At 43.2% G+C, this 12,995-nt stretch overlaps 1 non-coding gene across 1 annotated transcript; it reads left to right on the plus strand.

The window, feature by feature from the left end:
- Nucleotides 1-523: 523 nt before the first annotated feature.
- Nucleotides 524-630, plus strand: LOC141603051 (small nucleolar RNA R71). Its single transcript, XR_012524949.1, has one exon. It is a non-coding gene; the product is annotated as a small nucleolar RNA R71 (small nucleolar RNA).
- The last annotated feature ends 12,365 nt before the right edge of the window (nt 631-12,995 follow it).

Genomic DNA, 12,995 nt, shown 5'->3' on the forward strand with positions numbered 1-12,995 from the left:
GGTGGTGGAGTGTATGTTGTTTGAGGGTTTTGAACATTTTGGCTTTTGTATGAGAGATTTGGATGGAACTTGGTGTTTTCATTGTAAAAATTTGAATAAGGGGTACCACTTTTATATGCTTGGAAAGAATTCACTTGTTCCGTCATGACCCAAAGTTCCACAATTCTCACATATCCCACTTGGGATTGATGAGGATGCCGTCATGGCATTGACATGATGCTTCGATGATTTTGAGTTTTCCTCAAGTCTAGCCATAGCTTGTTCAAACTTCAAGTTGATTGTGTCAATGTGAGCACTAAGTTGAGCACCCAATTGAGTAACGGAGTCCACTTCATGCTTTCCTCCTCTAGTAGCCTTGCGAGGTCTACTATATTGTGAGTTATGGACCGCCATTTCCTCAATCTTGTTCCATGTTTGATTGTCATCAACTTCGGTGAACATTCCATTTGATCCCATATTGAGAATGTTCCTAGAATCTTCACATAAACCATTCCAAAATTGTTGCACCAAAAACCATTCGCTAAGTCCATGGTGAGGACATGAGCGACAAATTCCCTTGAACCGCTCCCAAGCCTCATACAAAGACTCTTCATCCCTTTGCTTAAAACCTGTAATTTGAGCTCTTAGCATGTTGGTCTTTTCCGGTGGGTAGAATTTTTTGTAGAAAGCTAGAGCCAACTTCTTCCAAGAATCTATTCCAAGGGTGGCCTTATCAAGGCCCTTCAACCATTGCTTTGCGGTGCCGATTAAGGAAAAAGGAAATAAGACCCATCTAATTTGGTCTTGAGTCACGCCCGTTTGAGAGATAGCATCACAATAATCGCAAAAGGTTTCCATATGAGAATGAGGATCCTCACTAGGCATCCCCCCAAATTGGCTCCTCTCAACTAGTTGGATGAAGGCGGACTTGGCAATAAAGTTTCCGGTGAGATGTTGCGGTGTAGGAGTACCATTTAGTAGATTCTCCTCGGTGGGTACGGAGTGTGACGAGAATTTTGGCATTGTAGGTGGATTTTGTGGGGTATTGTGTAATGGGTTTTCTTCTCCTTCTATTGCGAAAGGATTGACAAACTCACTAGTGGGTTGAACAACTTCACGAACACCTCTCGAATTCCTCCTAACAAGTCTCCTATTGTTCGTCAAGGTTCTTTCGATTTCACGGTCAAAAGGTAACAATTCACTTTGTAACCTTCTAGACATGCAAAATATCAAACAACTCAAAAACAATTAGAACAAACCTTGAGGAGTTTTACTTCCTCAAGGTGAAGAAAGACACAACTAATAACAATAAAAAGAAATCTAAATCAAACAAACACCGTCCCCGGCAACGGCGCCATTTTTGATGTGATCCCGCTAGGTGTTCACAAATTAAGATGTGGTCGTTGGTCACGGTCGAATCAAAACACAATTTATAGCTTAACAAGCAACTCTACAATTAGTAAAGAGGCAAGTAAAGGTCGGATCCCAAGGGACGGGAGTTGAAATGAGATTTCTATTGTAACTAGTGGTGTCTAAGGGGTGTCACAAATTGGGTTGATGTAGAAGGTTACTAAACTAGAGTAACAATGAAAATAAACAAGCAAGATGAATAAAAAGGGGTGTAAACAATTGATTAAAGGCACTAGGGTGTCATGGGATCATTGGGGAATCATGGGATATGATCATACAAACATGTTCTCAAATTATAAGCAAGCAATTATTGTTGTGATGGATTGAGTTGGGTTATATCTTACAATCCTAGGAAAGTTTGGGTCCCGGAGCCGAATCGATTAGATTGTACAACACCTACAAGTCGACTTAATCTTCCCTACTCAACAACATGCATGGTCTAATGAGACTCGAGTTGGGTTATGTCTTACAAGTCTCATTGAAAAGATAGGAGATGATAGTAAATGCAAGGATTCATAGGCTTAGCATTTCTTCAAGTATAACATGTGCATGAGTTGAGATCAAAACAAGCAAGCAAATAAAGCATGAAAGCATATTAATTTAAGCATGAATCATTCCCCATGTTGGTTTCCCCTAATCACCCATTAACCCTAGTTAAGAGACTACTCAGTCATTATCATGTTGATCATGCTAGCAAGGTTGTCAATCATACCAACAATATGAAACATGATGAATAAATGAAAGTAATTAACAATAATTAAAAAGGGATTAAGAGATTATACCTACTAATGATTCCAATAATAAAGCAAGAATAATAGAAGTACTTGAATGCTAGATTGAGAGGTTGTCAATCCCCCAATAATAACCCAAATAATCTTCAATTACCCAAAATAAAGGATGAACAAAAGAGAGATTAAAGAACTAAAACTTGGATTAAAACTTGATTAATACTTGATTACAATATTGAAGAGAGATTTGATTGATATTAACTACACTAATTATTGATAAGAAGAACATGCTCCTCTAATTAGCCTAATGGGGTATTTATAGTGAAAATTAGGGAGGATGCATTAGGGTTAACTAAGGGCTAAACTAGTAATTACACTTTTTAAGTTGAGCAAGGAGGACCCGGTATTTTCTGAGAGAAGGACTTCTCTTTTCGTAGCTTGAAGAAGACAATCCGTGCTGTGAAGAAATCCGGGCGGAATAAGGTCGGGACGGCCGGATTTGGGCGATGGAATCCGAGCGGATTCTGGGGAATCCGGACGGATTGTTGAGGGTGAATCCGAGCAGATTCTGGCACGGGACGCTCGGATTGGGCAGGACGGACGGATTGCCGGCAATCCGCTCGGATTGTCAGTCAGCATAGTAACTTCTTCTTTTCTTCCCTTTTCTTCATAAATTCCTTGGGGATTTCCTTGGGGACTCAAGGATCTTTCCTCAACATTGCTCTTCTACTATGATATGTACAAAGGCCTTCTAATCTTGTCTCTCCTTGATGCTTGGTCATTGAATTCGATCAATTTAGTCTTGTTTTGCCATGAAAATGCAAGATTCTTACTCCTTTCCTACCAAGGGATCAAAATCTCAAAGAATATGCAAAACAAAGAACTAAAGATAAGAAATGACCCAAATAAGCACTAAAAAGCATGGAAACAAGGCTAATTCGGGGGCTAAATATGCGCCAATTATGGTCACATCACTAGGATACATCCCGAAGATGCCTCGGGTACATTTCCTTGTCTCGGCTGGCGAGCCTTACAACGCACTGCGGCTGGCGAGCCTTACAACGCACCGCGGTTGGCGAGCCTTACAACGCACCGCGGCTGGTAAGCCTTACAACGCACCGCGGCTGGCGAGCCTTACAACGCACCGCGGCCGGCTAGCCTTACAACGCACCGCGGCTGGTGAGCCCTCCTTACAACGCACCGTGGCTGGCGAGCCCTCCTTACAACGCACCGTGGCTGGCGAGCCCTCCTCACATACGCACCGCAGCTGGCGAACATTCATCCGTAACCATGTAAGGACATATCCGAAGATGCCTCAGGTATGACTCCTCCTTATGGCTGGCGAGCCTTCGTACGTAGTCTAATAGACTTTAAACGACCCACACGGACAGTCGACAGACTCTAAACTGTTCCCGACGACAGGTCCTTGACACGTACCCTCGAGTCGCCTCGGCGTCGCCCTTCCCAACGGCAGGTCCTTGGCCCCAATCATTTCGAGCCGCCTCGACGTCGCTTGGGTCTTCATGTTGTAATCTTCGATTGACCTGCGGACTCTACTTTGACTTTCGCCCTGTCCAAGCCTCAGTCAAAATGGGGGCTCTGTAGATACCCAGTATCTGCTGAGACTACAACAAACACCCGATGATTATCGGACTACAACATGTTTTGGGATCGCAACGTTTGATCGACAGTTTGTGTGCAACTTTACGTCGGAAAACTTAAAACGATTTCGAAAACAAAACATTTCAAAAATACCTGGAGTGTTTAATGCACAATGACGGGGTCGCGATGACACTAACTAGAGTCAAAACCGACACCGAGCCAATAACCGACTCGAAAATTCAAAATCCCGACTCGAACAACGAGTCAAACCGAGTCAACCACAAAACAAAATATCTCAAGCCTTCGATACTAAGTTTTCCCGGATTCATGAATGGTCAAGTACCAAACATGTGACTACAAAACCTAGGATAGAACAAATCATGATTGCGTTTGTTGTGATAGTGACAACACGACTCGAAGTGCCGCGACGTGGCTCGCGCCTCTTTGAGCAGCCCAGGTGGCCACGTCGCTCAAAACTCACACAACCACTCATTCTCCTATAAATACCCCTCAAATGCCACCCATTTGAGACTGACGCGAGTGTCCGCCCCCTCTTTTCTCCCTTAAAATTCTCGTCTCGACTTCTAAAGTCACAATCCGACGCGTGTTTACGACCTACCGATCGTAAACATGAGCCTTACACATTGTTTGGTACCGTCATCGTGCATTAAACCACTTGTCCGACCACTTTGACCACTACACCATCACTAAACTTTTAAAACACTCTTTTACTTACCAAAACGAATTTAAACCGAGTTTTTTCCGATCAAACAAGTTGTTACACTTACGTCGGTCACTCGCCATAACCAAACATGTAAGTATGAGGGTGTAAAAATCCTCTTTTATTATGTTTTCATTTGTTTCATGACTTTAACATGCTAAAGCATGCATAACATGAACCAAAACATGGAATAAACGAGCCAAAACTGATTTTTGGTCTGAGGCAGAAGCCCCTTAGGTCGCCAACAGGCTCACGCCTAAATGCGGTGCTCAGACCAGAGATCAACCGTGTTTGTTCTCGCCATTTCCCTTAATCCATTTTTCATATTTGTAATCGGTTTTTACCATTTCAAGTATTTTCGAAACCCTTTTGTTTCGTTTCACATGTTTTAACCATAAAGCATTTTTCACCCTTGGTTCTTCATACCATGACGGTTAAATCCGTGTTTCGGTGATAATATTTGGTTAATGACATTTAAGAGGTATTCTAGAGCCTTTTATTTCATTTATTTACATTTTTCAAACAAACATATTAATCACCAACACAAAATCATCCTTGGTTCCATATACCATGCCGGATTTTAACCCGGGTACGATGACGAGCATCGACTAATTACATTCAAAATGGACTTAAAACAATTAGTCCATGATTATTTTCAAAACTATTCATGTCAAGCTTGTCAAAACCGAGCCCGACACCGAATATTATCAAATAATGATGATTATTCGAGTCTAGTTCTTCAATCAACAAATGCGGTCTAAACGACCCTTTCAAAATCAAACCAGGTTCAAATACCCACTTTTAACACGTTTCATAACGTTTTCTAAACAGTTAGAACACGGCATACAGCCGTTGGCTAACCCGCGCCTCAAGCAGGCCTTTTCTTTCTCATTTTCAAAACCAGAGGGAGGCCCCTTACACCGCCGGCTGGCTCGCGCCTCTTATAGCCGTCTGGTACATGGCATGTTCCCTTCTAGCATTAGTCTAGGACGATCCCGACTCCGGTTAACCCGGATATAGGGCGGATCAGATGACTATTCAACCCACATTTGCAAAATGCTCTACTAAGACAAATGGCTCATGTTATGCACCCTAAACCTAACACGGTAAATGGATGTTAAATTTCCGTCTTGCATGCAAATCAATTATTAATCCAACTCGACATCTTATACTTGATACTTGGATTAAATCAACCGACTTAGAAAGCTCTCACGTGTTAGGTTTAAATCATTAGATGCGCATTCATGCATTTAAACCGTTTTATCAACTTTTGCATTCAACCAACCAAGATCGATCAGTAGAGGCCGCTAAACGCGGGCGGGATTGGGTGTCTGATTAAAGGTCTTCCGAATACGTACCTTCACCTCTTACTCTGAAACTTTGGATAGTGGACGAGCTTATCAATGGCGTACGAGTGTCATTCTAGAGATAGTATGCTAAAGAGGGACGATTTCCTTCTCTTTAGTACCTAAGTCAAACGCTGCTTTGTGCTTCGATTTGACCGAGGTATAAAGTGGAATTCGAACGGGTTCCAGGCATCCCACAAATGCTTGGTGGCGACTCCGAACATCTCTAATCGTTTCGAGACCCTTGCCGAGACGTAACCGACCGATCTAAAAACGATCCGGTCGAAAGCACCTTTACGCGGCCGAGCGTGGCTTTCAAAAAGACCGATGCACGTCCGCAAATCAAACCGGACCCGCAGGTGGGCCATGTCTACATGGACACGGCCCACCTGCAAGCCCACTTCGATCTGTGGACATCAGCGGTCGTTTTGAAAGCCACACTCGGCGGCGTAAAAATGCTTTCGACCGGATCGTTTTAGATTGGTCGGTTTCGTCTCGGTAAGGATCTCGAAATGATTATAGATGTTCGGAGTCGCCACCAAGCATTTGTGGGATGCCTGGAACCCGTTCGAAATCCACTTTATACCTCGGTCAAATCGAAGCACAAAGCAGCGTTTGACTTAGGTACTAAAGAGAAGGAAATCGTCCCTCTTTAGCATACTATCTCTAGAATGACACTCGTACGCCATTGATAAGCTCGTCCACTATCCAAAGTTTCAGAGTAAGAGGTGAAGGTACGTATTCGGAAGACCTTTAATCAGACACCCAATCCCGCCCGCGTTTAGCGGCCTCTACTGATCGATCTTGGTTGGTTGAATGCAAAAGTTGATAAAACGGTTTAAATGCATGAATGCGCACCCAATGATTTAAACCTAACATGTGAGAGCTTTCTAAGTCAGTTGATTTAATGTAAGTATCAAGTATAAGATGTCGAGTTGGATTAATGATTGATTTGCATGCAAGACGGAAATTAAACATCCATTTACCATATTAGGTTTAGGGTGCATAACATGATCCATTTGTCTTAGTAAGGCATTTTGCAAATATGGTTTTGAATAATCGAAATAGTCATCTGATCCGTCCCATATCCGGGTTAACTGGAGTCGGGATCGTCCTAGACTAATGCTGGAAAGGAACAGGCCCTGTACCAGACGACTATACGAGGCGCGAGCCAGCCGGCGGTGTAAAGGGCCTCCGTCTGGTTTTGAAAATGAGAAATGGAGAGCCTGTTTAGGCGCGGGTTTGGACACGGTTTATGTGCCGTGTTTTGACCTTTTAGAAAATGTTATAAAACGTATTGAAAATGGGTATTTGAACCCGGTTTGATTTGAAGGGGTCGTTTAGACCGCATTTGTTGATTTGAAGAACTAGACTCGAATAATCATCATTATTTTGATAATATTCGGTGTCGGGTTCGATTTGACAAAATTGACATGAATAGTTTTGAAAATGATTATGGACTAATTGTCTTAAGTCCATTTGAATGTAATTAGTCGATACTCATCATCGTACCCGGGTTAAATTCCGGCATGGTATGTAGAACCAAGGATGACTTTGTGTTGGGGACTAATATGTTTGTTTGAAAATGTAAAGAAATGAAATAAAAGGCTTTAAAATACCTTTGAAATGTCATTAACCAAATATTATCACCGAAACACGGATTTAACCGTCATCGTATGAGGAACCAAGGGTGAAAAATGTTTTATGGTTAAAACAAGTGAAGTAAAACAAAAAGGGTTCGAAAACCAGTTGGCGACCTAAGGGGCTTCTGCCTCAGACCAAAAATCAGTTTTGGCTCGTTTATTCCATGTTTTGGTTCATGTTATGCATGTTTTAGCATGTTATAGTCATGAAACAAATGAAAACATAATAAAAGAGGATTTTTACACCCTCATACTTACATGTTTGGTTATAGCGAGTGACAGACGTAAGTGTAACAACTCGTTTGATCGGAAAAAACTCGGTTTAAAACCGTTTTGGTAAGTAAAAAGAGTGTTTTAATGTTAGTGATGGTGTAGTGTTCGAAATGGTCGGTCAAGTGATTTAATGCACGATGACGGTACCAAACTATGTGTAAGGCTCGTGTTTACGATCGGTAGGTCGTAAATACGCGTCGGGTTGTGACTTAAGAAGTCGAGTCGAGAATTTTAAGGGAGAAAAGAGGGGCGGACACTCGCGTATGTCTCAAATGGTTGGCATTTGAGGGGTATTTATAGGAGAATGAGTGGTTGTGTGAGTTTTGAGCGACGTGGCCACCTGGGCTGCTCAAAGAGGCGCGAGCCACGTTGCGGCTCTTCGAGGTGAGTTGTCGCTTTCACAACAAACGCAATCATGATTTGTTCTATCCTAGGTTTTGTAGTCACATGTTTGGTACTTGACCATTCATGAATCCGGGAAAACTTAAGGTAGAAGGTTTGAAATGTTTTGTTTTTGGTGGTTGACTCGGTTTGACTCGTTGTTGGAGTCGGGATTTGAATTTTTGAGTCGGTTTTTTGTCCGGTATCGGTTTTGACTCTAGTTAGTGTCATTGCGATCCCGTCGTCGTGTATTAAACACTCCAGGTATTTTTGAAATGTTTTGAGATGTTTTATTTTCGAAATCATTTTAAGTTTTCCGACGTAAAGTTGTACACAAACTGTCGATCAAACGCCGCGATTCCAAAGCATGTTGTAGTCCGATAATCATCAGGTGTTTGTTGGAGTCTCAGCAGATACAGGGTATCTACAGAGCCCCCACTTTAACTAAGGCTTGGACAGGGCGAAAGTCGAAGTAGAGCCCCCAGGTCAATCGAAGATTACAACCTGGAGACCCAAGCGACGTCGAGGCGGCCCGAAAGGATTCGGGCCAAGGACCTGTCATCGGGAAAGGCGACGCCAAGGCGACTCGAGGGTACGAGCCAATGACCTGTTGTCGGGAATAGTTTAGAGTCTGTCGACTATCCGTACGGGTCGTTTAAAGTCCGTTAGACTACGTACAAAGGCTCGTCAGCCATAAGAAGGTGTCATACCTGAGGCATCTTCGGATATGTCCTTGAACGTTTGAGGACAAAGGCTCGCCAGCTGATGGTAAGGAAATGTACCCGAGGCATCTTCGGGATCTATCCTCGAAAGTTTGCGGACAAAGGCTCGCCAGCCAAGACAAGGAAATGTACCTGAGGCATCTTCAGGATCTATCCTTGAAAGTTTGCGGACAAAGACTCGCCAGCCATGATAAGGAAATGTACCCGAGGCATCTTCGGGATCTGTCCTTGAGGTGTCGCGGACAAAGGCTCGCCAGCCAATGGCAAGGAAATGTACCCGAGGAATCTTCGGGATCTGTCCTTGAAGGGTTGCGGACAAAGGCTAGCAAGGAAATGTAGCCGAGGCATCTTCGGGATCTGCCCTTGAAGGGTTGCGGACAAAGGATCACCAGCCAATGGCAAGAAAATTTACCCGAGGCATCTTCGGGATCTGTCCTTGAAGGGTTGCGGACAAAGGCTCGCCAGCCAATGGTAAGGAAATGTACCCGAGGCATCTTCGAGATCTGTCCTTGAAGGGTTGCGGGCAAAGGCTCGCCAGCCAATGGCAAGGAAATGTACCCGAGGCATCTTCGGGATCTGTCCTTGAAAGGTTGCGGATAAAGGCTCGCCAGCCAATGGTAGTCGATTAATGGATCAAGGGAATAGTTGCGTCGAAAGGGCTTGTCTTAAAAGTAGCAAACTCGTGATGCCGCCGTGGAAACAGTGAATTTGGATTTTCATTATCACTGTTTTTGGAATGAGCGGGTTCCGCGAGGAAGCCCCCTGCTGGTAGTGAATTTGGAATTTTCACTATTTAACTGAAGTGACGGTTTATGTGCCGCCGTTGACATTTGATGGAAATAGTGAATTTGGAATCTTCACTATTGATTGAAGTGACGGTTTATGTGCCGCCGTTGAAATTTGATGGAAATAGTGAATTTTGAATATTCAGTATTGATAGAAGTGACGGTTTATGTGCCGTCGTTGACATTTTGATGGAAATAGTGAAATTCAATTCCCAACTATTATTTTGAGCATGACGGTTTTAATTGTCGTCGCTTAAAGTTTGAAGAAATAACGATTTTCGAATCTTCGCTATTATTTCTGAAATTGGAGGAAAATAGTGAATTTGATTTCACTATTATTTTTGAAATTGGCGGTTTTGGTCGCCCTTTGCTTGAAATTTTTGAAAATAGCGAGTTTAAATTTTCACTATTTGCTTTTGTTTTTAAGGAAATGACGATTTTCAATATCGTCAATAAAAATCTGAATTTGTTATGTGGAAATTGGGCTAAAGCCCAAATTTCGCTGAAAAAGCAAGTGGACACCTGATTGAGGCGCGAGCCACCTGGCGAATCAAAGGGGCTTCCCTTTTTTCTGTAAAAGACGCGAGTTCAGGCTGCATACCATTCATCATCTCGTCTTCTTCCTTTCGACACAAAAACCCGCAAAAATCGCCATTGAAGGACCTTTGCTAGCTTCCACTCGTGCCATAATCCACAATGTCATCTCAAGGTAAGTATTTCCTCTTGAATCCATTCAAATTTGTTAATCTTTAGCTTGATTAAATTAGGGCGGATTTTACCCTAAAAAATCAAATTGTGCGTTTTTGATTGAGCCCATTTCGAGTAAAATTGATGCTTGCATTAGGTTAGAAACCTGTTTAGGAGTATAGGGGTGCTTTTAGTTTGCATTTTGGTCCCCGTTCCCGCTCCCTATGCTCGAAAAACGTGAGTAAAGTGAGACACCGTCTCACTTCGCAATGCCAAGTTTATTTGCTTGGGTCGTGGGTCCCACTAGGTTGCAATGTAGTTGGGAAACCCGTATTTGCCATCATGGACCTTCGTTGGGTATTGTGGGCAAAATTGGATTTTTGCCTTTTGTGACGGTCTTACGTCTGACAAAATAAGCGTCATTTTGGGCTTGAATTGAGTCAGTTTGCCTTGATACGGACCGCATTGGTAATTTAGGTCACCTTGAGGCGTGATAAAATCACGTTTGCCTTTTTGCGGTCGTTTTTGAATTTTTGACCGGTCTGGGCTCAAATTAGCGTATGAATTGCCTTTTTGAACCGTAGAAAAATACCTCATTGTGTCGGGAATGTATTTAGGTTTGTTGGCGGACCCTGTAGGGGTCTTGAAATGCCGTTTTTGTGGTTTTGACTCGTCTTTTGCTTGAAAAGGTGGGCGAGTCATTTTTTGTGCTGTTGTTCGTGTTTTTAGATCTAGAGGATCTGTTATTGTGTTTTGTAGGGCACTGCGGATCCGGCGGAGTTTGCTCGGGTCCGTGCTGAGTTAGAGGCAGCTAAGTCGATGATCGAGGCCCAGGGGTTGGAGATCACTCGTCGGGACCAGGAGTTGAGGCATCGTGAGGACGAGCTGCGGAGCCAGGACGCGGAGATTACTTCTCTTAGGGCCCAGTTGGCTGCGGCGGAGGAGCTTCGCGTCGTGATGAAGCAGGAGACGCTGGAGAGTTCTCCGGAGAGGGAGTCTGAGCAGGTGGTGGTGTCTGCGTTGGCGGCGACTCCTAGTGAGACCAGAACTGGTCCGACGAGAGACGTCGAGTAGTTGTTGTAGTTTGTCCGTGTCTCGGACTCTTGTCTGTACATATTTAGATTTTGCGTGAGGCGGTTTTCTATATGTGTTTTTGGATTGTGGTTCATTTTTGTGATTTTTGGATTTTTGTGTTGTGTTATGGAGGAGCGCTGTCGGCTGTTGATTCTCCTTTTGCTTTGCACTAGTTCCTTCATCGTTAGTGTAGAAAACAAGCAATAGATAGCACATACGCATTAACGTAAACATGTAGAAGCATTTGATTGAAAACCAAAATTAACCAAGATGACTTGAAGTTAAAATTGAAATTTTGAAATGAATTTTGAAAAATCATCACGATCAGAATTCAAAAGGAATTGATTCGAAAATTTGAGCAATTAACTCGTGTCGTGAATTAAATTGCGTCGAAATTATTGAAATTGACTCGAAAAATTCAAACTCAAACCGTTAGGAAAGAATTTTTAGAAAGGGATTTTTGCGAGTATATTTTATTTTTGAGGTCAAGACTCGAATTTGTGAGTGCTTGAATTTTGAGGAAAATTGATGTCGTGTTATCAATCTTCGATTTTGATTTTTGCCGGAAAATTGCGAAAAAGCGAAAAATTTTCGGAATTTCGACTGACATGGAAACGATCCATCGCAGATCGGGGCGACTAGCCCTTCCCCCCTTAAAAAAAGAAAGAAAAATCCGTATGTTTAAAGCTGCGTCATGAAAACCGTGTCGGGTTTCGTATAACGCGAAAATAAGGAAATGTGAGTGTGAGGAAACACAAAATATCCCGAATCAACCCGAAGAGACGCGAGCTTCCCGGCAGGAGGTTTGAGGTGTCAGGAGAAAGCACAAGTTGAAAGAGACAAGTCAACAGTGGGAATCCTGGGGAAGGTCCAAAGAGGCGCGAGCAGCCTGGCGATGGAAGCCGGCTCTCCCCTTTTCCTGAAAAATGCGCTGATCATTTTGTATAAATAGGGATGTTTGCGCTTCATTGTTTCATCATCCGAAACACAAAAACATCTCTACAAAACCGCTTCTTCTTCCACAAAAATATTTCATGGATGCTTTTGAGAACGCATTGCGACAATGGTGCCGGGATTTGTCGCCTCCCGAAAAGTATCAACTCGCTTGCATGGGAGTTGGTCAATTGTTGGTGCTTCGTCAAGTCAAGGTGCAACCTTCGTTTCTTGAAGCATGTTCTCGGTTTTGGGATTCGAAACACCATGTTTTCGTTTTCCCAAAAGGTGAGCTTTGTCCTCTTACCGAAGAAGTGGGAGCCGTTGGTTGGTGGCCGGGTTGTGTTCCGGTGCTTCCTCCGACTCGGATGTGCTACAAGGAGAAATTCCGTTCCATGTTGGGCTTATCAACAAGCCAAATCAACTTTCTTCTTGCGCCTCAGGGTGTGGATATGTTGGCTCTTATCAACATCTTTTCAAACCGATTAGATGTTAATGTCTCGGAGGAGGCTAGGAGAAGGGCTCTTGCATTTTGCCTTGTCCATGCGTACCTCTTTGTTGATGTCTTGAAGAAGGAGGGGCCAAGATGCCATGGTAGCATGACCCTTATCCATGTGATTGAGCAAATGGAGCATGGTAGAGATCCATCATGGTTGGTTCTTGGAGAGATTATCCAAGCATTGGACAAGGAAGGCTCTTCTGGAGAGGCTC

The sequence above is a fragment of the Silene latifolia genome, chromosome 9 (genome assembly GCF_048544455.1).
Source record: "Silene latifolia isolate original U9 population chromosome 9, ASM4854445v1, whole genome shotgun sequence".
NCBI classification, from domain to species: Eukaryota; Viridiplantae; Streptophyta; class Magnoliopsida; order Caryophyllales; family Caryophyllaceae; genus Silene; species Silene latifolia.